At 40.9% G+C, this 24,841-nt stretch overlaps 1 long non-coding RNA gene and 1 pseudogene across 1 annotated transcript; both read right to left on the minus strand.

Annotated features, from left to right (window-relative positions):
* Positions 1-453: 453 nt before the first annotated feature.
* On the minus strand, positions 454-21,795 carry LOC113888752. Its single transcript, XR_003510051.1, has 3 exons — positions 21,682-21,795; positions 19,691-19,789; positions 454-558 (listed from the first exon to the last, which is right to left on the minus strand). It is a non-coding gene; the product is annotated as an uncharacterized LOC113888752 (long non-coding RNA).
* Positions 4,346-6,100, minus strand: LOC113888751 (annotated as a pseudogene).
* Positions 21,796-24,841: the final 3,046 nt, after the last annotated feature.

Consider the following 24,841-nt stretch of genomic DNA (forward strand, 5'->3'; position numbering starts at 1 on the left):
CATGGAATAGGTAAAATACTTTGGAATTTTTAAGTAAGAATCTTTACATCAGGTGCCATGGTCAGTCACTTCTCTGTTTCTGGCTATATTTTCTTATTCTATCGCAGTGAGAATCTATTCCTCACTTAATAAAATACCAGCCTACAAACAGCGAACTTCACATTTTAAAAGTTCACTTACTTATTTGGAGAGGCTTTTCCAAATGTGGAAACACTCTGTACATTAAAAACAAAAGCGTTCCTCCTTCTTTCATGGAAAACAAAGAGTTCTCTACAGTTCCTTCCACTTAAAGAGAAAAAAGACCTGTTTGTCCCTAGTGATTAAATCAGACACGGTTTTATATTTAAAAATAAATGTTTGGGACTTTGTATTGTGAAATCAGCTTTATTGAAAGGGCTGACATAAACAAATCACATATTTGGGTATTTTTACCTCCCTCCTCTCCCCGATCTCAGATTACCTGGCTTAATAACAGCATTATCTGTTACGTTAAACATTTTAATTTTCTGCTTTGTGGCAATCAAGTTCTTGGTAAAATTCCAATATAGATGTAGATTTCTAGAAGAAAAGCAGCACATAAAAACAATACATTAAATAAATATGTGAATTTAATGCACAGAAAACTAAATTAAGTTACTAACAGCCCAGAAAAACAAATCAGAGTGCACTCTGCTTCCCTAATGAACAAATAGTACCCCATTCCCCTTATTTAAGGGAGGTGAGAGTTTCATCCATCACATTCTTCCCTTCTCTTCCCCGCTTTGAGCTGATAATGTTGCTTCTCACTTCACCGAAAAAATAAAACGAGAGAGACCTTCCCAAGCTTTTTTCACCAAGCTGATCAAACTGCCTGCACCAGCCCTATACACTGTCATTCTCCCACCCCTCTTCCAAGTGCCAAGCGGCAAACAGGGAGCTCTCAGAGAACACCAGTGCCAGGGCCTTAGCTTGGAGCCTGTAACTTCACTGGTCTAAGGGGCAGCCAGGCAGCAGTGTGTTTTCAGCATTCCATATGTTTCTGATGTGAATCTGGGGCTGGGAACCACAATGACACATGAACTGTCGATGCTCTCATTAAAGCCAAATCCTCCACTGTGTACTAATTCTTAAGCCCTTTCACCAGTTCAGTGGCTTTACTCCTGAAATTGTCCCCACCACCTTCTGAATCAATAATTCCCCCTTTCCACTGGAACTTTCCTATCAGCACACAAAGAATCACAATAACTCATATTAAAACAAAAACTTTTCTTCAGCCATAAATACTCCTCCCTTTCTCAAATCCACTTTCACCAGGGGATTCTAGCCCCTGTGAAACATACTGGTTAAAATCACCAAACACACTGGTGCTGCTGCTAAGTCGCGTCAATCGTGTCCGACTCTGTTAACCCCGTAGAAGGCAGCCCACCAGGCTTCATCCCTGGGATTTTCCAGGCAAGAACACTGGATGGGTTGCCATTTCCTTCTCCAATGCATGAAAGTGAAAAGTCAAAGTGAAGTCGCTCAGTCGTGCCCAACTCTAGCGACCCCCATGGACTGCAGCCTACCAGGCTCCTCCATCCATGGGATTTTCCAGGCAAGTGCATGAGCAAAAATGGGCACAGGCAGTCACTCTCTCTTGGAAGGCCTCCACTTGACTTCTAGCTACTACCCTCTGGTTTTTGCACAAGTTAATGACCCACTTCCTCCAATATCCATCCCAAATTCTACTCTGAACTACAGATTCTTCTGCCCTACTGCCAAGTCAACATTTCACTTTGATATCATAGAACAACTCAAGTTCAACACGTCTTAAATTTGAACTCAGCATGACTCATACTCTATGAGGTCTGCTTGCCTCTTCTTCTGAGTCTCAACAGCACGCTCTGTACTGATGTTTAGACCAAAAATCCTGTGGTCACCTACAATTCCTCTCTTTTGCACATCTCATGTCCATCCAAACAGCCATTCCTCTAGCCTCTATTTAAACACACAGGGCCACATCAGCCACTTCTCACCCCTATCCCAGCCAGCCACTTCTCACCCCTATCCCAGCCAGTTGTATACTGTCTGGATTATTTCAGTAGCCTCCTATTAGTTCTCCAGCTTCCATAATCCTGACTGACTCCCTGGTCTATTTTCCATTCACAGGTCTATTTTCCAATCACACAATCATTCTAAACTCAAAGCTACATTAATCTCCACAAAGGTGTGCATCTTATGTAGAATCAATTCCTAAGTCCTCACCATGGTTTACAAGGTTCTAACACCCACCTACTCTCCCAACTTTCCCTGCCTCAGGGACAATGTGCTCCTTACCAGTCCAAGAACTCACCTAATAACAACCTCAGGTCCTCCACACCTACTGGCCCTCTGCCTAGAAGGCAATTCTGCCAGGTTTGTTTTCCCTTTTCCTCTTCAAAGTCTTAAACTGCCTATCCTATTTATAGCTGTGGAAAATGTCTGCCTCACTATTTTAAAAAAGGGCAAGAAGGAAACCTTTTCTATGCTTTTCCAGGGTTTCAATCTCTTCCCCCAGTAGATTATGGATTCTATATGAATTCTATATGTTATGCAAATTTAACATGTCCGTTCTTTTTAAGTTTGTACCACTTATATCCACTGTAGACAGGAGATTTACTTTATTTAAACTTAGGAGTATGCTTTTGTTAAGGAAAATTTCAAACATATGCATGAATGCTGACATTCTGAGTCAATAATTATCAAAATTTGGCCCATTTGTTTCTATTTCTGACATACCATACTGTGTAAGTTTAAGGTGTACAGAATAATGATTTGACTTACATACATGACAGAATGATGATCACAATAAGTTTAGTGAACATTCATCATCTCATGTTGATAAAAATTAAAGGAAAACAAATTTTTTCCTTTTGACGAAAACTCTTAGAAGATTAGCTTTCACATGTAATGCACAGTAGTGTTAATTATATTTATCATATTGTACATTTTAACCCTGGTATTTATTTACCTTATAACTGAAAGCTTGTACCTTTTGACTGACTTCATCCAATTCCCCTTCCCCCTATCACCTGCCTCTGGTAACCACAAATCTGAAAACTTTTTCTATGAATTTGTTAAAGTATAATTGACCTATAACATTGTTAGTTCCTGGTATAAACAAGTGATGCAATATTCCTATACATTACATAAGATTCAATATGATAAGCCTAGTTACCATCTGTCACATACAAAGATATTACATAATTACTGACTGTCTTCCCCACACTGTACATTTCATACCCATGACTCATTTATTTTGCAACTGGAAGTCTGTACCTCTTAACCTCCCTCACTTATGTCTCTCCTCACGCCTCTGCCAGATTTTGGTATGATATGCTCCCCCATTTTATTCAGGTTCCCACCCAAATATCAACCTACCTTTCCTAATTATTCTACGTAAATAGATAGCACCATTTTCTGTCTCTTGCAATGCCCTGAGCTCACTTTATTAATCTTCAAAGCACCTCCCTCCATCTGTCATAATATATATTTTTGAGTTGTTTATTTTCTGTACAAGAGCTTCTGACTCACACCCAACTGCACCAAAATGTACGCTTCCAGAGAGCAGACACTTTAATGGCTGTTCCATCCCCAGCTCCTCGTAGGTCCTGCTGTCTGCTCTTCCCTTCACTCTCACTTTTTTGTGTGAGCTATTGTGAATATTCTTGAACAGAAGATTTTTTTTTTTTTTTTTTTTTTTTTTTTTTTATGAGAAGCTCATTTCATTTAATGGGGGACACCAAATGGCACAGTTTCCATACAGTTCTACCAATATTCCCTAGTACCAATCTACGCCGTCTTTGCTAATCAACAATAGTTTATTCCAAAGAGTGCATGGCAATGAAAATGTCAAATTCCATTGACCTTAAAAGAAAATTAAGCCTAGGGTCTACCCCCGCCTTCCCCCTCTGGGGTATAGATTCGTATAAAACCCACAGTGTAACAGTGTATTGCTTTATTGAGGGGGTGTGGTTGGGAGGGGAGACACCATGGTAAACAGTAGGAATCCAAGTAATACAAGTACAGGAAGCAGTGTTAAAAATATAAATACACAGAAGGATAGTTTTCTTAGAGGACTCCACTCGTGGAAGAAAAACTTTAATTGCTGTTGCAAAAACATCTGTATGAAGTAGAAATTGGTTTCAATAACGTTAGTAGAGAATATGTTCTAGAAACTGGAGGTAACTGGATGTAAAATCCTGGCAGCAATTAATAGAACAGTCCCCAGATGGCTAGGCTGAGGCCAACACCTAATGAGGACGAAAGCCTTGTCTGTGGGGAATTTTGGATGACACCTGGAGAAATATTACACTGTGCGTAAACCAAATTGAATTGTTTTCACAAGTGTTGTAAAGTTTCGTATAGTAAAAGGTTTTTTCTACATGCACTTCAATTTCACAGCAAGAGTGGCATAGGATACCTAAACACAGAAGAGAGCATTCATGCAAGATATCTAACTCCTTGATATAATAATGCATACAATTCAAAATGATTACACTATCATTACATCTAGGGCTTTCTGCAACTACGAGGTGGTGGTTTATGGAAAGCATGGCCCTTGGTATCAATATCTAAAAAGCAGCCACCACCTTCTTCTATGTGTGTTCTCTTTTTGCGTTTTTTCTTCATGTTTCTTAATCAACTCTGCTGTTGTTGCTGCTTCTTAGCAAAACTGGTAAAACAAAATTGTAATCATTGAACAAAGCGCTCTGGCAATCAAGACGTTTAAAACCTTCAATCTTCTGGGGTGAGGAAAGCACTGTGCGACATTTAGAACTCTGATTTACAAACAGGGTGGTCACAAATTTTCCTGGCTTGAAGACTTCCACAACTTTCCTGATCAGGTCATCATAGGAGGTCTGACTTAAGTTTGTTTCAAAGCTAACATAAGAAAATTCTGGTTCTGGAGTGATGTGAATAGTCCAATAAGTTCCATCCGATTTCATCCCATTCATTGAATACCCACAAGGATTGAACATTGTGGCATCAATGACAGAACCTGGTATCAGGTCACGAATTCCACTCTCACGAGTGACATCCTTTGCAGTAACACCATCTTTCATGTAGAACTGGTCCCATAACTGCTGGGTCAAGCTCACTCATCAGAATTTCCAGGGTTTGATCTGGCTGATTGATTACCCTACTCTCTGGGAAATCCAAAGTATACAAGTACCAACAGTCAGAATTCATGCGTCCCATACAATATGCTGCTCCATTTGGGAAAATTGCATTAAGGAACTCTATTTCTTCCTGGAAATTCCGGTGTGGGTACCCTTGGTGAGAAGGCTTCATGAAATTCTTACGAGAATAAAAGAAGCTTTGAATTGAGTCAAACCCACTGTAATCCCTAGCAAGTTTCAACAGGGGAACCAGTGCTTTCAGCAAGAGGGTGGTACCACATGTCTTCAAAATGAAACGTCTCTTGGAGACAACATGCTACTCTCACTGAGTACATAAGCTTCCTGCTTGTCAGTTTTTGTCACACTTATGATTGAACATTGCACATCCTTCAAAAGTATGTCCCACTCGGATTGTGGTGACTTGTCTTGTTGCGGGGCACAGGCTCTACGGTGAGTGGGCTTCAGTAGTTGTGGAACATGGGCTCAGCTGCCCTGTGGCATGTGGGATCTTCCCAGGCAGGGATTGAACCGGTGTCCTTTGCATTGCAAGGCGAATTCTTAAACACTTGGGATGGTGCGAAGATCCCCAGATCCTTGGTTTGCGTCGGGTTGCTGCCTGGAGAACCAAACCTCCAGCAGTTTCTCGGTCCCTTCGAAAAAATGTGCAGCTTCCATCACCGTGAGACTAGCGAACAACCAACAACCACAGAAAATCAACTAAATTAAATCTCTTCTCCCGCCGCCGCCGCCGCCGCCGCTGCGGATTGTTCCAGCTGTGTTACTAAAGTTCAGGTTCCTTTTTTTTTTGCTATAATTTTATATTAACTTTTTTTAAAAAAAGGATTAATAAAATTTCCCCGGCTTTGTTGTGTGGGTGAGCGAAAGTTGAACGTGAGTCTGTTGGAAATAGAGGCAGATACAGCTCAGTCTCTTGTAGTCCGCTGTTTCCCCGTTAGAGAGGAGTAGAGCGAGCGCTAGCTAATGTCGCCGGCCATACTGTGGGAGCCTGAACAGAAGATTTTATGGACAACTTATTTCCTTAACATAATGTCCTAGTATCTTTTTAAATTAACACTCTTGATATAGATTGCTGTAAGACTTACCTAAAAAGTTGTACCACTTTACATTTCCTGATGTGAAGAGCCTCTCTCCTGAGAATATAATCAACAGTATTTATCTTCCTGCTATTCCCTCTCCCTCAGCTTCCCCTCTGATCCTACACAAAGCACTTGCAGGGCCCTGATGAGCCACAGTACTCCATATATGCTTACCCGTGCCTGCCTATCCCAGTCTCTTGGTCCATAATCTCCTCCCACTATGTACACTTTCTGTTAAATATATGCCCAGCCCCAGCTCCAGTGATCAGCCACTCTTATCTGAAGAACATATATTTGAATATCCAGCAAACTTAAGGTACTTGCTAATTTCAGTTGGAAATATGAACTGTGCCCCTTTATAACTTACTGAGTAGGCTGCTCTTAGGTGACATGAAATTGGGTGGCACTGGCCCGAGGGCAGAGAACTTTAGTTTTGGATCAGTCCATACGCCACCCACCTCCCCCATATGAGAATCTCCCTGGAGTCCCACAGTGAGACCATGTAACAAATACTAAGAAGTCATGCTCTGGATGTCCACAGAAGACTGTTTTCTACCTCAAAGACCCCTCGGAAGCTGTCCTTTCCTCCAAGAGTGATAATATACATTCATTCCTGTCACTCTCTATGGTTTCACTTCCCATATGCTGAAACCTAAGACTGATATTCAACATCACCAAGGACCCTGCTTTTCATCTTTAATCATACTCAATTCTTCTATGAAAGCAAACATAAAAGTTTTCATTTAAAAATATAGCTCCTTGAAAGAGAAATAAAAGGAATCCAGACAGGAAAGGAACAAGTAAAACTATCACTGTTTGCAGATGACATGATACTATATATGGAAAAAATTTTAAAAACTTTTAGAAAAAATGAATTCAGAAAAGTGGCAGCAAACAAAATTAATATACAGAAATCTGTTGTTTTTCTACATACTAACAATGAACAGAGAGAGAAATTAAGAAAAAAATTCCATATGCAATTGTACTCAAAAAACCCCCAAAAACCTAGGAATAAATCTATACTGGACAACTAAAAGACACTGATGACACAAAGAAATGGAAAGGTATATTGTGCTAATGGACTGAAAGAATGCGTTGAAGATAATCATACTACCCCAGGAGCGGTGGTGCGCTGCGCGGCGCCAGAGCAGCCGAGAGGAGATACCCCACGTCCAAGGTCAGGACAGCCGGCCGAGAGGAGAGACCCCAAGTCCAAGGTCAGGAGCAGCAGCCATGAGGAGACACCCCACATCCAAGGTAAGGTGCAATGGTGGCACTTTGCTGGAGCAGCTGTGAAGAGGTACCCCACGTCCAAGGGAAGAGAAACCCAGTAAGACAGTAGGTTCTGAGAGATGGCATCAGAGCGTAGGCAGACTGAAACCACAATCAGAGAAAACTAGCCAACCTGATTACATGGACCACAGCCTTGTCTAACTCAATGAAACTAAGCCATGCCATGTGGGGCCACCAGACGATGGGTAATGGTGGAGAGTTCTGACAAATGTGGTCCACTGGAGAAGGGAATGGGAAACCACTTCAGAATTCTTGCCTTGAGAATCCCATGAGCAGTATGAAAAGGCAAAGAGATAGGACACTGAAAGGTTGGTAGGTGCCCAATATGCTACTGGAGAACTCCAGAAAGCATGAAGGGACAGAGCCAAAGCAAAAACAACACCCAGTTGTGGATGTGACTGGTGATAGAAGCAAGGTCTGATGCTGTAAAGAGCAATATTGCATAGGAACCTGGATGTCAGGTCCATAAATTAAGGCAAATTGGAAGTGGTCAAACAGGAGATGGCAAGAGTGAACGTCCACATTCTAGGAATCAGCGAACTAAAATGGACTGGAATGGGTGAATTTAACTCAGATGACCATTAGATCACTACTATGGGCAGGAATCCCTTAGAAGAAATGGAGTAGCCATCATGGTCAACAAAAGAGTGCGAAATGCAGTACTTGGATGCAATCTCAAAAACGACAGAATGATCTCTGTTTGTTTCCAAGGCAAATCATTCAATATCATGGTAATCCAAGTCTATGCCCCAACCAGTAATGCTGAAGAAGCTGAAGTTAAATAGTTCTATGAAGACCTACAAGACCTTTTAGAACTAACACCCAAAAAAGATGTCCTTTTCATTATAGGGGACTAGAATGCAAAAGTAGGAAGTCAAGAAACACCTGGAGTAACAGTCAAATTTGGCCTTAAATACAGAATGAAACAGGGCAAAGGCTAATAGAATTTTGCCAAGAAAATGCACTGGTCATAACAAACACCCTCTTCCAACAACACAAGAGAAGACTCTATACATAGACATCACCAGATGATCAACAACGAAATCAGACTGATTATATTCTTTGCAGCCAAAGATGGAGAAGCTCTATACAGTCAGCAAAAACAAGACTGGGAGCTGATTGTGGCTCAGATCATAAAACCCTTATTGCCAAATTCCGATTTAAATTGAAGAAAGTGGGGAAAAGCACTAGACCATTCAGGTATGACCTAAATCAAATCCCTTATGATTATACAGTGGAAGTGAGAAATAGATTTAAGGGACTAGATCTGATAAGACACAGTGCCTGATGAATTATGGACGGAGGTTCATGTCATTGTACAGGAGACAGGAAGCAAGACCATCCCCAAGAAAAAGAACTGAAAAACAGCAAAATGGCTGTCTGAGGAGGCCTTACAAATAGCTGTGAAAAGAAGAGAAGCAAAAAGCAAAGGAGAAAAGGAAAGATACAAGCATCTGAATGCAGAGTTCCAAAGAATAGCAAGGAGAGATAAGAAAGCCTTCCTCAGCGATCAATGCAAAGAAATAGAGGAAAACAACAGAATAGGAAACAGTAGAGATCTCTTCAAGAAAATTAGAGATGCCAAGGGAACATTTCATGCAAAGATGGGCTCAATAAAGGACAGAAATGGTAGAGACCTGACAGAAGCAGAAGATATTAAGAGGTGGGAAGAATACACAGAAACTGTACAAAAAAGATCTTCACGATCCAGATAATCACGATGGTGTGATCACTCACCTAGAGCTAGACATCCTGGAGTGTGAAGTCAAGTGGGCCTTAGGAAGCATCACTACGAAGAAAGCTAGTGGAAGTGATGGAATTCCAGTTGAGCCATTTCAAATCCTAAAAGATGATGCTGTGAAAGTGCTGCACTCAATATGCCAGCAAATGTGGAAAACTCAGCAGTGGCCACAGGACTGGAAAGGTCAGTTTTCATTCCGATTCCAAAGAAAGGCAATGCCAAAGAATGCTCAAAGTACCGCACAATTGCACTCATCTCACATGCCAGCAAAGTAATGCTCAAAATTCTCCAAGCCAGGCTTCAGCAATACGTGAATCATGAACTTCCAGATGTTCAAGCTGGTTTTAGAAAAGGCAGAGGAACCAGAGATCAAATTGCCAACATCCGCTGGATCATGGAAAAAGCAAGAGAGTTCCAGAAAAACATCTATCTCTGCTTATTGACTATGCCAAAGCCTTTGACTGCATGGATCACAATAAACTGTGGAAAATTCTGAAAGAGATGGGAACACCAGATCACATGACTTGCCTCTTGACAAATCTGCATGGAGGTCAGGAAGCAACAGTTAGAGCTGGACATGGAACAACAGACTGGTTCCAAATAGGAAAAGGAGTACGTCAAGGCTGTATATTGTCACCCTCCTTATCTAACTTATATGCAGAGTACATCATGAGAAACGCTGGGTTGGATGAAGCACAAGCTGGAATCAAGATTGCTGGGAGAAATACCAGTAACCTCAGATATGCAGATGACACTGCCCTTATAGTAGAAAGTAAAGACGAACTAAAGAGCTTCTTGATGAAAGTGAAAGAAGAGAGTGAAAAAGCTGGCTTAAAGCTCAACCAACATTCAGAAAACTAAGATCATGGAATCTGGTCCCATCATTTCATGGCAAATAGATGGGGAAACAGTGGCTGATTTTTTTTCTGTGCTCCAAATTCACTGCAGATGGTGATTGCAGCCATGAAATTAAAAGATGCTTACTCCTTGGAAGGAAAGTTATGACCAACCTAGACAGCATATGAAATTGCAGAGACATTACTTTGCCAACAAAGGTTCGTCTGGTCAAGGCTATGGTTTTTCCTGTGGTCATGTATGGATGTGAGTTGGACTGTGAAGAAAGCTGAGCACTTAAGAATTGATGATTTTGAACTGTGGTGTTGGAGAAGACTCTTGCGATTCCCTTTGACTGCAGGGAGATCCAACCAGTCCATTCTAAAGGAGATCAGTCCTGGGTGTTCACTGGAAAGACTGATGTTGAAGCTGAAACTCCAATACTTTGGCCACCTGATGCAAAGAACTGACTCATTTGAAAAGCCCGTGATGCTGAGGAAGATTGAAGGTGGGAGGAAAAGGGGACGACAGAGGATGAGATGGTTGGATGGCATCACTGACTCAATGGACATGAGTTTGGGTAAACTCCAGGAGTTGGTGATGGACAGGGAGGCCTGGTGTGCTGCAGTCCAAGGGGTTGCAAAGAGTCCGACACAACTGAGCAACTGAACTGAATTGAACTGAACCCGAGGCAATGGAAAGATTCAATGTAATCTCTATCAAAATACCTATGGCTCTGTTCACAGACCCAAAACAGAAATCCTAAAATTTATATGGAAATACAAAAAACCCAGAATAGACAAAACGGTTTTTAGAAAGAACAACAAAGCTGGAGGTATCATGCTCCCTGATTTTAAACTCTATACAAAGCTATGGTAATCAAAGCAATGAAGTACTGGCACAAAAACAGACATATAGATCAACAGAGCAGGATAGAGAGCCCAGAAATAAGCCCACAGTTAAATGGTCAACTAATCTATGACAAAAGGGGCGAGAAAATACAAAGGGGAAAAGACAGCCTCTTCAACAAATGGTGTTGGGAAAACTGGACAGCTACTTGTAAAAGAATCAAACTGGATCACTTTCTCATATCATATCCAAAAATAAACTCAAAATGAATGAAAGACTTAAACGTAAGAGCTGAAACCAGAAAACTCCAAGAAAGCATAGGTAGCATGATCTTTATCCTCAGGCAAGGGAAACAAAACAAAAATAATAAATGGGACTACATCAAACTAAAGTTTTTGTACAGTGAAGAAAACTATTAACAAGACAAAAAGACCACCCTCTGAATGGGAGAAGATATTTGTAAAAGATAAATCTGATGAGGGGTCAACATTCAAAATTTCAAAGAATTTATACAATAGCAAAAGAAACCCAACAACCTGCTTAACAAATTAACAGTAGACATGAACAGTCATTTTTTCAAAGACCTACAGATGACCAAAAGACACATGAGAAGACACACACAAAAAAATGTACACATTACTTATCAGTTCAGTTCAGTTTAGTTCAGTCGTTCAGTTGTACCCGACTCTTTGCAACCCCATGAATCGCAGCATGCCAGGTTTCCCTGTCCATCACCAACTCCCAGAGTTTACCCAAACTCATGTCCATCAAGTCAGTGATGCCATCCAGCCATCTCATCCTCTGTCATCCCCTTCTCCTCCTACCTTCAATCTTTCCCAGCATCAGGGTCTTTTCCAATCAGTCAACTCTTCGCATGAGGTGGCCAAAGTATTGGAGTTTCAGCTTCAGCATCAGTCCTTCCAATGAACACCCAGGACTGGTCTCCTTTAGGATGGACTGGTTGGATCTCCTTGCAGTCCAAGGGACTCTCAAGAGTCTTCTCCAACACCACACTTCAAAAGCATCAATTCTTCTGCGCTCAGCTTTCTTCACAGTCCAACTCTCATATCCATACATGACCACTGGAAAAACCATAGCCTTGACTAGACGGACCTTTGTTGGCAAAGTAACATCTCTGCTTTTGAATATACTATCTAGGTTGGTCATAACTTTCCTTCCACGGTGTAAGCGTCTTTTAATTTCATGGCTGCAATCACCATCTGCAGTGATTTTGGAGCCCCCCAAAATAAAGTCTGACACTGTTTCCACTGTTTACCCATCTATTTGCCATGAAGTGATGGGACCAGATGCCATGATCTTAGTTTTCTGAATGTTGAGCTTTAAGCCAACTTTTTCACTCTCCTCTTCAGGGAACTGCAAATAAAACTACAAGAAGATATTGTCTCCCCCTGTCAGAATGGCTAGTATCAAAAAGACAAAAAATAACACGTTCTGTAGAGGATGTGGAGAAAAGGGAACCCGCATGCACTGTTGATGGGAACATAAACTGGTGCAGCCACTATGGAAAACAACATGGAGGTTCCCCAAAAATTAAAAATAGAAACACCATATTATTTAAGTTACTCTATTTCTGGGTATTCTTCTAAAGAAAACAAAAACACTCATAGGAAAAGATATATGCATGTCTATTTTCACCACAGCATTATTTACAATAGCTAAGATATGAAAGCAACCTAAGTGTCTGTCAACAGATGAATGGATAAGGAAGATGTTTGTGTACACATGCACACATGTACACACACACACACACAAACACATACAAAATGGAATATTACTCAGCCATGAAAAAAATACAATCTTGCCATTTGCAACAACATGGATGGGTCTAGAGGATATTATGCAAAGTGAAGTAAGTCAGATGAAGAAAGACAAATACCATATGATTTCACTTATATGCAGAATCTAAAAAACAAATGAATGGAAGGTAACAAAACAGAAGCAGACTCATAGATACAGAGAACAAACAGGTGGTTGCCAGATGGGAGGGGCTGGGGGGATGAATGAAATAGTGAGGGCAGTTAAGAGGTAAACTTCCAGTTACAAAATAAATGAGTCTTGAGGATGAATATAGTAGCACGGAGAATATAGTCAACAATATTGTAGTAAGTTTGAATGGCCATGGATGGTAACTATACTGATCATGGGAATCATTTTGTAATGTACAGAAATACTGAATCACTATGTTGCATATCTGTAACTAACAGTGTTTTAGATCAATTTAATTTCAATAAAACATCTAAAAATGTGGATACTTAAAATTATTTCCCTGATGGATCAGATTCAAATTTATTGAATTTTAGAACAGAATTTCAATTTTATATTTGACCTTCACATATTCTACTTGGCAATTTAAAAAACATATTTTATTAATATCAGTTTTTAAGTATTCCAGGAGGCTTATGAGAAAAATCTTGTGCTTTTTTTAGTAATACAAAATGGACAAGATAAACATCTTGTCTAAGTAACTCTAGACTGAGACATAAGGAGGACAAAGGTAATACATACTTCCTGATTATCTTCCAATTTCACTAAAGTTGAATAATTTTTTTCTTTTAAATAAAAATATCATAAAACTAATCATGCATCTGTCCTGAGAAAAACCAAATGTTCAAGCTGAGCTGAAGTCAACAGTAGTGTTACAGGGGTTTTTTCCTAACTTCCAAATAAATGATTTCAAAAGGCAATTTAAAAGACTGACAGCAGTGTCACACTTGGATAATCCCATCTACAAGGTTGCATTTTTTTCTCCCTCTTCAAAGTTCTCTTCAATTATCCTTCTCACAATGAAAATGCTTCTCTGCTCCAAATATGAATTGATTTAATCAACTTGTAAGGCACTAGAACTTCCTTGTTCAAAAATATTATGTACCACATCAGTTTTTATTTATAATATGGTACACAAATAGCAAAAGCCAAGTAGTCTAATTTCTTGGAGGCATAAATTCTTTACAGATTAAGAAAAATAACATTCCAGCCTTACTATAAATAAAACTGATTCAATCAAATCATTGTAAAATGCTACACTATTTAATATTCATAGATCTCTCTCTCTCTCAGACCCTCCAAAATCAATCTACTTGCAGTTTCACTGAGGGTTACAATGTGCAAATGAAAGTTTGAAGTTTGTATACATTGAATTTCAAAAATCTTTCTTTGTGAACCAAAATGCTTTACTTCTAAAGAATTCTAGAACTTCATTTTCACATCCTATTCTGACAAAAGGTCATTCAAAGACAAACTTGTTTCTTAATATTGCAATACATGACCTCTGGACCTAGAAAATTAATATCTTGAAGAATAAATGGGCCTCTGAAGCACTTCCTATACCACGGTAGTGAATAGTTTAAAAAATTCATGTCAGTTATGCCGTTAAAATTCACCACAGTATTAAGAATCAGCATCCAAATCAGCATCCTGCTGTGCTATACATTCACTGGTGAGATAAAACTTAAGGTATGAAGACCAGTCTCAAGTACAAAAGTAGAAATAAAAGTACTAACATTTCTCTAATAGTTTAGTTATTAAGATTTTATCAACAAGACTGTCTTCATCATTAAGGAAAATAAATAAATTGAGCTGGCAAGTAGGAGAGGAACTTTTGTTTTTTGTTAAAAACCAAAGTATTTGAGAATCAATGTGAAACTTCTAGAACTGGGAGGGAATACAGAGACCATCAAGTCCAATTGCTTATTTTGGTGGGTAAGAAAATGGATGTTCTGAAAGGTGGAGTGAAGGAGCTAATGGCAGCCATAGAAACAGAACTCAGCTCTTCTGATGCCATGCCCACTCATTTCCCACTGTCTCACAGTCCTGAGGAAGTAATGTTCACAAATCTGCTACAGCAGAATGGATTACCCCAACATGACACCTGATTTACAAATATGAAGGCTATAGAGCCAGAAATTTACAAAACTGGTAATGAAATAAAGATGACAGTGCTAGTCCTAACAAAAACACAGAAATATAATAAATTAGAAAACAGTGGTATCTAGCAAAGTAAAGAATTGCTCATATGATTCACAGGAGGTCTGGCAAATATTTACACTTAAAAATTCAAACATTTGACATTTTTTTAAAGTTTCCAAAAATATCACATTGTACTTTTAACTACCTTATCTGAACACATAATTATTAGTCAATAAACTGTCAAGAGTAGCAGATATTACTATGAAGTCTTAATGAAAAATAAGCTAAACATACTACCATAATATGCAAAAATAAGTCCTATAATACTTATGAGACAGGCCTATTAAACCATAGGACTTCAACCATTGCCAATTTACTGATCAGTACATGCCATGTGGCGCTAGTGGTGAAGAATCCACCTGCCAATACAAGAGACATAAGAGATTCTATTCCTGGGTCTGGGAGATTTCCTGGAAGAGTCATGACAACCCACTCCCAGTATTCTTGCCTGAGAATCCCCATGGACAGAGGACCCTGATGGGCTGTAGTCCATGGGGTCACAAAGAGTCGAATACGACTGAAGTGACTTAGCACACATACCCCACTACCTATAGGACAGTTCCACCTGCCTTTTCTGTAAACTCTTTACATCTTTCCTCCAAAGCAATCCATTTCTTGTCTCTGTCCCAGGTCACAGCATCAGCACTGACCTGCTGGGTCCTGTCCCACCAGCTCATCCTCACCTGGTCTTTTATAATGCTTGTCTCTCCCAAGCCCAAGGCAACTGCTCCAGCGCAAAAGACTTTAATCAACTCTCCCAGAGGGCTCACCCCTTAAAAGTCCTCCCAGCATGGGGGATTTTATAATTTAGTTAACTGTGATAACAATATGACTACAGTTCAGTTCAGTCGCTCAGTCATGTCCGACCCTTTGCGACCCCATGGACTGCAGCACACCAGGCCTCCCTGTTCGTCACCAACTCCTGGAGTTTACTCAAACTCATGTCCATTGAGTCGGTGATGCCATCCAACCATCTTATCCTCTGTCATCCCCTTCTCTTCTCACCTTCAATCTTTCCCAGCATCAGGGTCTTTTCAAATGAGTCAGTTCTTCACATCAGGTGGCGAAAGTACTGGAGTTTCAGCTTCAGCATCAGTCCTTCCAATGAATATTCAGGACTGATTTCCTTTAGGATGGACTGGTTGGATCTCCTTGCAGTCCAAGGGACTCTCAAGAGTCTTTTCCAACACCACAGTTCAAAAGTATCAATTCTTCAGCACTCAGCTTTCTTTATAGTCCAACTCTCACATCCATACATGACTACTGGAAAAACCATAGCTTTGACTAATCTGACTACTGCCCTGGTTAAAGTAGTGAGCAGTAATGGCTCTGTCTGCAATGCAAGAAACTCAGGTTCTGTCCCTGAGTTGGGAAGATCCCCTGGAAAAGGGAATCACAACCCACGCCCGTATTCTTGCCTGAAGGATAGACGAGCCTGGCATGCTACAGTCCATGAAGTTACAAAGAGTCAACAAGCTTGAGCAACTAACACTTTCTTTCACTTTCTGGTTAAAGAATTCAGAAACTCTAAACTCCATCCTGACAGCCCCACCTTTCACACCTTTATCACACTCTCCCACCAGCCCCACCACACCTTAAGATCCAGACACACTGTCCTTCTCCCAGGCAGCAATTCTCCTCCACAGGTCTGCTTCTGTAAAGCCCACTCCCCCTGGCATACCTTTAACACCCGCCCTTCTTTCTGGTCTCCTCCCTGTGAAACCTCCTAAGATTTCCACAAGCAGAACTGGCCAGTGTGCTTGCTGCAATTTATAGTACCGTATTGAGATGGCTGATTTATTAGTCCGCCTTCCCTGTATGTTTCCAAAGGGTGGATATCAAGAGACAATTAAGAAAGTAAGGCTTTTGGAGTCTGACTGTCTACCTCTTATTAGTTGGTGTCCCTGAGAGGGTTACTTATCCTTATTAGAGTCTGAAAAAGTTCATTGGTTAATAAATGTAAAAGACTTATGCCTATATTATCAGCATGTAACAAGTGCTGAAAAGTTAACTATGGGGCTTCCCTGGTAGCTCAGTGGTAAAGAATCCTCCTGCCAATGCAGGAGACAAGGGTTTGATCCCTGATCCAGGAAGATCCCATATGCCAATGAGCAACTAAGCCCATGGGCCACAACTACTGAGCCTGCAATCCAGAGCCCGGGAGCCACAACTACTAAAGACCGCGCGCCCCAGGGCCCATGCTCGGCAGCAAGAGAAACCACTGCAATGAGAAGCCTGCGCACCGCAACTAGAGAAAAGCCTGCACAGCCGCGAAGACCCAGCATAGCTAGAAATAAATAAATTAAATAATTCAAAAAAAAAAAAGAAAATTAAAACTTTTAAATAAAAAATTAACTATGACAAGGAAATAAAAGGTAAACGATAAACACTTGCTAATTTTGACAGCTGCATAGCACAGGTTATCTCCTAATTTCCATTCATGCTCACTTCATAAACAATTTATAATAAAAAAATATTAATCTAGAGACAAGCAATGTTTTAGTAAACATAAAGATATTTCAGCAGCCATTAGTGAAAATCATCACCATTTCTTAAAAGGTATTCTCTGCTTTTAGTTATCCAAAAAAACTCCAAAATACTAATTGTGCAGATGTTTTCACATTTAAACTACAAACTCAGCATTCTACTTGGGAATTGTTGTTGTTGTTCAGTCGCTCAGTTGTGTCTGACTCTTTTGTGATCCCATGGATTGCAGCACACCAAGCTTCCCTGTCCTTCACCATCTTGCAAAGCTTGCTCAAACTCATGTCCACTGAATTGGTGATGCCATCCAACCATCTTATCCTCTGTTGTCCCCTTCCCCTCCTGTCTTCAATCTTTCCCAGCATCAGTCTTTTCCAATGAGTCAGCTCTTTGCATCAGGTGGTCAAATACTGTTGCTTCAGCTCTAGCATCAGTCCTTCCAATGAGTATTCAGGGTTGATTTCCCTTAAGATTGACTGGTTTGATCTCCTTGCTGTCCAAGGGACTCTCAGGAGTCTTCTCCAGACCACAGTTTGAAGGCATAAATTCTCTGGTGTTGTCTTCTTTACGGTCCAGCTCTCACAACCTCATGTGACCACTGGAAAGACTATAGCCTTGATATACTAATCTTTGTCAGCACAGTAATGTTTTGGCTTTTCAGCACATTGTCTAGATTTGTCATAGTTTTCCTGCCAAGAAGCAAACATCTTCTGATTTCATGGCTGCAGTCACCATCCACAGTGATTTTAGAGCCCAAGAAGAGGAATCTGCCACTACTTCCACTTTTCCCCCTTCTATTTACCATGAAGTAGTAGGGCTGATGCCAATATATTAGTGTGTTTTTTTCCTAATATTTAGTTTAAGCATGATCTTTCACTCTCCTCCTTCACCCTCATCAAGAGGCTCTTTAGTTCCTTTTCACTTTCTGCCGTTAGAGTGGTATCATCTGCATATCTGAGGTTGTTGATGTTTCTCCTGCCTGTCTTGATTCCAGCTTGTAACTCATTCAGCCCTGCATTTCTCATGGTGTGCTCGGTGTTTAAGTTAAATAAACAGGGTGACAGCAGACAGCACTGTCATACTCCTTTCTCAGTCCTGAGCCAATCAGTTGTTCCATACAGGATTCTAACTGTTGCTCCTGACCTGCATACAGATTTCTCAGGAGACAGGTAAGGTGGTCTAGTATTCCCATCTCTTTAAGAGCTTTCCACAGTTTGTTATGATCCACACAGTCAAAGGCTTTAGTGAAGTTAATAAAACAGAGTAGATGTTTTTCTGGAATTCCCTTGCTTTCTCTATGATTAAGCAAATGTTGGCAATTTGATTTCTGGTTCCCCTGCCTTTTCTAAACCCAGCCTGGACGTCTGGAAGTTCTTGGTTCGCATAATGCTAAAGCCTAGCAAGCAAGATTTTAAGCATGACCTTACTAGCATGGGAGATGAGTGGAAATGTTGGATGGTTAGAATATTCTTTAGTACTTTAGTACTAAAAATGTTTAGTACCAAACATGCTTTAGTCCCATCTCTTCTTGGGAACTGGGGTGAGGACTGACCTTTTTCAGTCCTGTGGCCACTGCTAGGTCTTCCAGATTTGCTGACATATTCAGTGCAACACTTTGATGGCATCATCTTTTAGAATTTTGAATAGCTCTACTGGAATTCTATTGCATCCACTAGCTTTATTCTCAGCAGTGCTTCCTAAGGCCCACTGGACTTCACACTCCAGAATGCCTAGCTCTGGGTAACATGAACCAGTTATTCAGTTCATTAACATATTTTTTGTACAGTCCTTCCGTGTGTTCTTTCCATCTCTTCTTGATCTCTTTAGCATCTACTAGATCTCTACCACTTCTGTCCTTTATTGTGCCCATCTTTGGGTTAAATATTCCCTTGGCATTTCCAATTTTCCAGAAGAGAGCTTTAGTCTTTCTCCTTCTGTTGTTTTCCTCTATTTTTATATACTGTTCATCGAAGAAGGCCTTCTTGTCTCTCCTTGGCTTCTCTGTCTATGGAATTCTCCAGGCAAGAATACTGGAGTGGGTTGCCATTCCCTTCTCCAGGGGATCTTCCCAACCCAGGGACTAAATCTAGGTTTCCTGCATCTCAGGCAGATTCTTTACCACCAGGGATGCCCCTCTATCAGACTGTCTTCCCCCAAATCCACTGTTTACCTCCAGGACAAGTTTATGACTATGGGATAGCCTCAAAACTTAATTCAGAATTTCAAAGAATTCAGATCTAAAGCTAATGAAATGCAGTATTCTAGGAATGAAAATGCATCCTTACATGGAAACGTGACACAGTTTTTCCTCCTACAGTCAGGGCTGCCATTTTTCCATTATGATTTTCCTTCGGAGTATATTTTAGGACATGACAGTCTTGTACCTAAAAAACAAAACAAACACACACACAAAATCAATGTGCTGGAATACATGTTAATATTACATACCAGCCACACTGAGTCCCTAAGACAGTTAACAATTCTCTAAAGTTTCTGATCTCATCATCCCTCTAAAACCAATCACAATCTAAAAAAACCATTAACCACAGTACATAATGTGCATAAAACAAAAATATACAACAAAATGGAGTATTTACAAAGAAAATATGCATATAACCGCTACCCACATCAAAAATCCCCCAAACCTCTGTGTCTCTTCCCAATCCCCACCTCACACCCATTCCTCCCTGTCCTTTTTACGCTTTGAGCAGTGGTTCTCAAAGTGTGGTCCCTAGACAAGCTGCATCAGCATCCCCTGGGAACTGTGTGAAAATGCAGGGTCTCAGGCCCCTGCCAGAACCTACTAAAACAGAACCTGTGTTTTCTGAGCCCCCCAGGTGATTCTGAGGTACAGAAAAGTTTGAGAGGCACTGCCCTTCAAATAAACAACCATCCCTCTTGAGACTGTGGTAATTATTTATCTAACTTTTCATTATAATTACTACCTTTGAAAGCACTGCTTAATCCTGTAGTTTAGTGCTATCTGTTGAAACTTCATGTAAGTGGAGTCAGACCACATAGACTCCTCCAAATTTTCCTGCTTTTGCTCAAGATTCTATTGGTAAGGTTCACCCACACTGCTTTTTGCAGCTCCATTCTGTGCATTTTCACTGCCACCCAGCACTTTATCATGTAATATGCCATGATTTCTTTATCCATTTTACCATGATGGAAACATGAGTTATTTCTATTTTTGGAGTATTAAGAGTAATGTTGCTATAACTCATCTGTTTGAGTTTTCTAGCAACACTTAGGAGTGAAACTGGAAGACCACAGGTTCACCTACCTCAACTTTCCCTAATGCTATTTCCTGAAGTAGTTGTTCCAAGTTACAATCCCACCCGTCATTCCTGAAAGTTCCCAAAGTTCTGTAGAGTTCTAGAAACTACTGATATAATTCTTTCCTTGATCATTCAGAGTCAGTAAAAACTTACTAAGGGCTTGCAGGCCACCTGTGCCTGACAGTACCGGAAGCACTTCCATGTATGGGCTCTCACTTTAATCTCCATCACTTGCCTAATCGCTTGTCCAAGGCTTAACTCCAAAGATGAAGTGAGCTGTTTTAAAGTAATCTGGAGAATGATGGTCTCAACTTACCAGTGATTTTTATAATACTGATAAAGGCAGCAACAGCTAATGTTGGACATTGAACACTGTTTTAAATTTAAGTGCCTGACATTTATCATCTTGTGCAAGCCTCACAGTAACCCTTTGAGGGAGGTCATAGTGATTTCTCCTGAAGAATAAAATCCTATCTTTTACAGATGAGGCAGTGCTTCAAAGAACACAGCTAGGAAATGGTATAACCGAGATATGAGATATTCAGGTTCCAGGCCCTACATTCTTAACCAGTAACCTTGTTTCAGACAACAAAATGCTTCTTTCCAGGTAAGTGTTATACTCTGAGTTAGTAAAGAGATCAAAATTACAACTTGGAGTTGAAAGAACTGCATAAATGAAAATAAGATGGGACTGAGACTTTTTTCTGACTGTGAGTTAAACTAGTAGATCTGTAAGAAGTTAGGTTCCAATTTTTTTTTTTTTTTAAATTTATTGCTCCAGTTATCCCAATACCGCTATCAAGAAAGCCACCACTCAGGCATGAGTAAGAACATTCACTGACATCCTCAGAAGCCTCTTTCACAGAATTTATGCTCCATTCTACCTCTTCTTCACATGTTTCAGGATACAAATATTGTCTATTGTGCAACATGTTTGTACAAATAGATCTCAGTACACACAACAGATTTGCTATTATTTTCTATTTCTTTCTCACCTGAAGTAATGTGACCACATGCTTCTTACCATCTTTGGTCCATAATGGCATCATGCCTAGCTTCAGTGCAACAAGGCCCACTCTAGAGGAACCTGGCAATTAAAGACAAATCAGTATTCACACAGTTTTTTCCAACATTTGTCAACTTGATACTATAGGATTTCCTAAATTTTGGTTTCATATAAGGAATAGGCAGATAACAAACATGCTGATATATCCATAGAGTAAACTACAACTGTTCCTTTCAGATGTAAGTGCCTTCAAACCATGCCTGACATAGTATTACTCGATAAATCTCGGTAAAATAAAAAAATATAAGAGAACTATACAAAATAAAGAAAACAGTTAAAGTGGTATATTCTAGTATTTAGAACAGTGGTAATTAATAGAAAGCATGATGAATCCACCTTTATGCCTTGCTTTCCTACTATCAATTCATATCCAACCTCATTAATCAGGAAATATCTACTACTCAAACTCTAAGAAGTTAGCTGAAGTTACAGAGATGATCTAAGTGGTTTTGTGGCTAAAAAATGTTAGCATCTACCATGGCACTCAGTTTGTTGTATAAATTGATGAAGTTGCTCCACTGAGATGTCTAGTCATTAAACAATTTGACAGCCACAATAGCCCCCAGTCAAAGACAACACCCTCAGCAGGAAAGGTCTTATGCTTTTTGCTCTGGCCAAAGATGGATGTAGCACTCTGTCTGGTACTAAGAGCTGATTGTGGGCTTATGCTTGGCAGGCATTGAGTGCAACACCTCAATGCAAATCTCTGAGTGATACATTTTAGTTCATTGCACTCTTCCAGCTTTTCTTTTCTATTTTTTATCTGAAGAAAGTAAAAAAAAACATTTGCAGAATGATTCTCTTTTCACCTACTATGCAGTTTCTTAAGGAAGTTTGATGATCATCAGACAGTCACTAACAGTAGACTAGGATGCTGGAAATATACTTGCAAACCAAACCACAATGAAACAGACACCATTATGTCATGAAACAGATATGACAAATTTATCTAGAAGTCACTATGACTTTAAATGTGCCAGTCAGACAGTAATCAGGCAATGAGAACACAACATACACAAAATAACCACCTGGGTCCCAGGATGTATAGGCCACGGCTCATCTTTCAGAGGACAGAGTTTACTTGCTAATTGGGCTTTATTTTCATCAGAGACCAATTGCTTAACAAAGGAAACATTCTCTTCAGAAGATGTTCATCCCACAAGTACCACTCTTGCCATGGAGACTTCTGACAAAACGCAGATGTCTGTTCTGCAAAATAGAGAACAAAGTACAATTCAAAAGGTTCCCCATTTAATGTACAGGAGGTTACATCAGCTGGAAAGTATAGTCGGGCCTTAGAGAAAGGTGTGCATCCTGTTCCAGTTTTTTTTCACTGACATTCCTCATGAAAATAACGGGGCTCATATTTTAACCGCTTAATCCTGGAGAAAAAGTTCTCCCTTTCTCCTCTGGGATAAAACAGATTTCCAACAGGGTAGTCCTATGTAGCGGAGAAGGCAATGGCACCCCACTCCAGTACTTTTGCCTGGAAAATCCCATGGATGGAGGAGCCTGGTAGGCTGCAATCCATGGGATCGCTAAGAGTTGGACGAGACTGAGTGACTTCACTTTCACTTTTCACTTTCATGCATTGGAGAGGGAGATGGCAACCCACTCCAGTGTTCTTGCCTGGAGAATCCCAGGGACGGGGGAGCCTGGTGGCTGCCGTCTATGGGGTTGCAGAGTTGGACACGACTGAAGTGACTTAGCATAGCATAGCATAGTCCTATGTAGACAAGAGAAGTCACAGGCCCATTTGAGCATGTACCGTAACAGTTTACATCCAGTAGAGGTGACAGAATGTGGGCTTACTGATTATTTTTCTTATAAACTCACCTCTTATCTGTAATGACATGGCCTAGGCTCAGAATGGTGAAAAAATGGAGTGTGCAAATTCTAAAAATCCATAAAAGACCTGACCTCTACTAGCTGAACACACAAAAAGACTTTAGGGGACAGAGGTCAGGAAAGAGGTGTGTAATTCTTGAGAGGAGGGTCAGAAAGAAGTAAAGCTTTCTGAGGTCTATCTTTTTTGTAGACAGGAAGATACAGCCAGGCTAGAGTCTCAATTCTGCACTTCTTAGTTAAGTGACCTTGGGCAAATCGCTTGTCTCTAAGACTCTTTTATCTGTAAAACTGAATAATGATAGGACGGAATAATGGTGGTGTCTGTGCTGCTGCTGCTGCTGCTAAGTCGCTTCAGTCGTGTCCGACTCTGTGCGACCCCATAGACGGCAGCCCACCAGGCTCCCCCATCCCTGGGATTCTCCAGGCAAGAACACTGGAGTGGGTTGCCATTTCCTTCTCCAATGCATGAAAGTGAAAAGTGAAAGTGAAGTCCCTCAGTCGTGTCCGACTCCTAGCGACCCCATGGACTACAGCCTACCAGGCTCCTCCGTCCATGGGATTTTCCAGGCAAGAGTACTGGAGTGGGGTGCCAGTGCCTTCTCCGGTGGTATCTGTAAAACGCATGATAACAGCTCTCATGAGGCTACATGAACCAAGGTGCCTAATGTTTCTAAAACAACATTTATTATAAACACTCACTAATTGGAAGATAATATTATGGCGGTTGGTACTTCTTGCTGCTGCTAGTCGCCGGCTTATCAGCTTTGAAAACAAAAAAAAACCTATCCCTTCAACCCTTCAAAGGGCACGTCCTTTGAGTAGTGATTCTTAACTCTCCAGGCCTGCACGGAGCTCCCTCCTACCCTGGGCCGGGCCTAGCCACAGCCCGCGGCCCGCGAGTGCAAGGATCCCCCCCAACGCTCGTCTCTACCACGCACCACCTGTTTCCCGAGCCCAGGGCAGTGCCCAGGCCACCCGTGCCGCGGTCCAGCACCCGGGCGCCAGGCCCAGCCAGCAGCCTCCAACCAGGCATGGTGAGGCGGGAGAGGCGCCAGCCCTTCACCCTCGGGCGCCCGCGCTCGGCTGGCTTAGCTTTCAGGGCGCCGCAGCTACCGTATCCCAGTCCTTTGAACCGTCCGGAGCTGTCCCGCAGCCTCCCTCACTGCCTTCCCGGACGAAAAAGAACTGCCAAGAACCATTTCCGGTCCGCTCGCAAAGCGCGCCGGTGCTGGGATCGGCTC

This window comes from Bos indicus x Bos taurus, unplaced genomic scaffold, assembly GCF_003369695.1.
Source record: "Bos indicus x Bos taurus breed Angus x Brahman F1 hybrid unplaced genomic scaffold, Bos_hybrid_MaternalHap_v2.0 tig00001614_arrow_arrow_obj, whole genome shotgun sequence".
Classification (NCBI taxonomy): domain Eukaryota; kingdom Metazoa; phylum Chordata; class Mammalia; order Artiodactyla; family Bovidae; genus Bos; species Bos indicus x Bos taurus.